Raw genomic sequence first — 4,263 nt, 5'->3', positions numbered from 1 at the left:
CCTTCTGCTTCAGCTGCCGGAATATGGGTCGGATGTGTGACGCCGGCATGAATGGCAGTGCCATCAACCTTCTAATGTACTTGAAAACAAAATCGTTTTCACGATATGCTCTCTGCAAAATAAAAGAAATAGTTATAATAATCGATGCATGATAAAGTAGACATGTTATACTTATGTAAATATATATATGAATACCAAAAAAGTACATACAGTAGCTGAGGTTATAAATTATAAAAGAACAGACTAAGTTAACAGACTAAGTTATTTCGTATTAAATTAATACCTGCAGTCCTATTTCTTGACAGTGCCTCCATATGGCCTGCGTCAAATGGAATACACACCCTCGCACCTTGACATGGGGCAGTAAGTATTGAAAGGCACGCCATGTCGCCGCTTCAAAGTCCATGACGACGCTCTTTACCTGTGGCTCATGGGGTAGAAGGTGAATCATTTCTTGGAAGACCTTCTTATAATCGAGAGTACGACGTCTGGACATCAAAATAAAGAATAGAGATTCCATCTTCATTTGCCCACCAGATCGAATAAATGCATGGACAGACACTAGTTGATAGAAGGGACGTTTAACTATCTTAAATGTCCCATCTACAAACCATTGCTGTGCCAGTGCCAGTTTGGCAAGCAGTCTGTCCGTGGCAAATAGAAGATGGCGTTCTCCCTTTATTTTGATGTCTCCACGAAGAAATGCATCCGACAGGAAAGTTTGAACAATCTAAAATGGAAAGAAAGAAAAAAATGTTTTATTTAACGACGAACTCAACACACCGATCGCGCATCGAGCGAGCGTCATACCACTGGACTACGTCCCGCCCCTAATCTAAAATAAATGAGGAGTATTAAAAAATTGTACATGTAAATGAAAAAGAAATGAATTTGTGATGTAGCCGAAATCTATTTTGAATACTTCCAAGTTATTGTTTTATTTATTTATGGACAATAGTAATGTATAATAATAAAATATGACAAGCCTAAAGAAATGCATGGAGGCCGCCAGTTTAATTATTTCTTGATGTCACACCAAACAGCAATTAAAATAAATAATAATTTAAAAATTATATATTTCAAAGTCAAGATCTTTCGGGTCTTTTGGACACAATTTCTCTCTGCATCTATTGGCAATTCTTACGAGATATTCCGGGTTATCTCGTGTTCCCGGGGGTTCAGCGGGATTTACCAGTTCTGTGACCACATCTTCGGCTATCGATCTAGCTGACTTGTAAGGAGATTCAACAGCAATCTTCTTCTTAAATAATTATTTTAATTAGGAATTTAATATTAAATATATTAGATATTTTTTTTTATATAATTTTAGACCAGCCCGACTGAAAAATTGCACCAACTAATGACTAATTGTAAATACATAACCTGATATATTGATATATATTACTTATGGTGCTTCTAATATTAATTTTATTAATTGTTTAAAGTCCCATTTTATCTTTTCGGCTCTTATAATGATCATACCATATTAATACAAAATTACTTCCCCTTCATTTTAACTCCCTCTTCCCTCCCCCCCCCCCCCCCCCCCCCCCTGCCCCGGAATTGGTCACTGGCGAAGCCAGAGGCTAAGTCCGGGGTGGGCGTGCCTGAACCTCTGTGGATATGGGCACGTAAATAGAGTTCCCAATCCCAATCCTAATAGTTTGTAATAAATAGTTTTCATCGTAAATGTATTTGTTAGCGTTCCCTCTTATGTTTAGGGTTTGGACTTTGAGGTAGGGTTGGGGTTTGCTTGGTGCAATCTCTTGTATAATGGCTCGGGAGATGTGTTTGGAATGGTTATAATAATAACTATTCATGTTTCTCCAAAAGTTACCTGTACTTAAAATCTACATATTAACACAGATGTACTAGTACACTAACCACATATGTAGATTTTAAACTCTTTGTTTATTCAAACATAAATAAGACGCAGATAATATCCGTGTAGTGAGACCGTACTATAAAAACTGTCTTTGCACAGTTATCTTTCGTGACACTTGTGTAGATGAAATACATTTTTAAAGTATTATATCTAAGGCCGTCTTGATTTTTTTCAAGGGCCGTTATGACTTTTTCACTTTGGCCGTTTTGACTTTTGTTAAGGGCCGTTTTGACTTTTTTAGGGCCGTTTTGACCAATTATTGTTAAGGCCTCTCGAATAGCAGAGTTCGGGCTATCAGTGGCCCAGTAGTTGACTATCGGATTCCTTCTGAGCTTCTCTATTATTGACATTGTCAAAATAATCATATATATATAATATATGTTATACACATCAAATACCGGTTTTCTTAATCAGGGCCGATGCTAGTATAAAAATGACCCATTTAAATAAACTAATAGAAAATCTTATTTTCCTGGTAGCAGGGCACAATATTTCACGCGAACCGCCGTTCTGTTCGCGTGTCGGTTATGCAAAATTAAATTTACGCGAACCCGCAAATCGGTTACGTCGTGACCTGTAGACGTTCAGGGCCCATGCTTATAAACCTTAAAGTCTAGACTTTAATAAAGTTCAGACTTTAACGTCATGGTAACGCTATTAAAATAGCATTACGTTAAATTCTGGACTTTATTAAAGTCTAGACTTTAAGTTTTATAAGCACGGGCCCTGAAATTAAAACTTGCAGACTTCACGATTACAGTAAGTTTATTCATGCAGACATACTACTAATATTCCGACAAATGTTTTAGACTGATTTTTAGATACTTGATGTGCAGCAAACCAGTAGCCAACGGTATATTGCAACGGTTGTAACTTGTGACCGAAGACTCAGTATAGAGTTGAGCCAAAAGTTTTAAAGAAATGTGCACGGATCGCTAAGGCGCCTAAATTATCTGCTGCTATTCTATCTCTAAAGGAATATATGTAGACATAATATTGGATTGCTTATAATTTTAGAAAGGTTGAAAACAGTTTTGAACGTAAACATAAATGCAAAAATGTCAATAAAGCTGAACAATACTAACATCACATAATGAGCTTTAAATAACAAACATTTGGAACGTCACTGTAGAATAGAAGTACCAGTGATAAAGTGAAAGTAGCATCACCACCGCAAAATATTGGTGTCAAATTGTGGTCTTTCTTTTTATGTTATTATAAGATTTATGTTTATTAATCTAATCATGCACCAATGAGTAGCCTGTTTTATAGTTCAGAGGAAGTGGACATTTGTTGCTTTGGGTTTTTTCAGTCTGCTGTATACTAAATTTTACATATCAGTGACAAATGGTAGCCTTTATTTGTTATTTATAAAAGAAAATTATTAGTCTAATCATACACCAGGGAATGGGCATTTTTCCTCCAAATGTATCTATTTTGTTTCAGTACTGGGCTGATATTTAGTCATTTTACAATAGCGTTAACTTCCGCAAGCTGCACAGAGGTTATAGAATATGGTGGCCCGATGTCCGAGGACAGTGGTTTTTAGATTCGGGCAACTAAAAATTACTTTTTGCGATCCCGATGGCGAATGGTGAATAATATAATAATAATAATAATAATAATAATATAATAATAATAATAAAGCTACAACGCTACGATCGTACGAAAACAAAAGAAACATCTACAAGTCACTTAAACTTTTTATAAAACGTTTTCTTTTGTATTTTGTTTTAACTTTATGTTTGAGCTAAAAATTATGTATTTAAATATAATTTCAACGTAACTTTGAGGTAACCGATCAGGTAATCCACAGGTTACGCAAATATAATTCACGTAACCGAACAATTGGTTACCTAGGTAAAAACCACGTGAACCGACTTCCGGTTACCTCAGATTTCGAAATATTGTCCCCTGTGGTAGGCAGGCCCATAGGAATTGGGGGCGGAGGCCTGTGCCCCTCTCCCTACACACGAGGAACAAAATGTACGTGGGTTTTTGGGGGTTTTTTGTTGAGGTTTTTTTTGGGGGGTTGTTGTTGTTGTTGTTTTGTTTGGGGGGTTTTGTGTGTTCTTTTGTTGTTTTTGTTTTGTGTTGTTGTTGACGGTTTTTTTTTTGGGGGGGGGTTTGGGGGGGTGTCCTCTAATAATTAAAGGTAAAAAAAAAGTAGGCCTACTTGTGCCTCCATAGTGCGCACACACACATATACACGCACACACACACACACACACACACACACACACACACACACACACACACACACACCAGATATCGTTCCTAGCCCTCACCTTATAGGGGTAACTACCCCTGCAAGGTAAATGTACTAATTTACGCGAGTAGGTCACCCGAAGACGTCCTATGAGTATGACCGAATATTC

This window comes from Gigantopelta aegis, chromosome 3 (assembly GCF_016097555.1).
Source record: "Gigantopelta aegis isolate Gae_Host chromosome 3, Gae_host_genome, whole genome shotgun sequence".
In the NCBI taxonomy this organism is placed as follows: Eukaryota; Metazoa; Mollusca; class Gastropoda; order Neomphalida; family Peltospiridae; genus Gigantopelta; species Gigantopelta aegis.
This window is presented reverse-complemented; position numbering follows the sequence as displayed.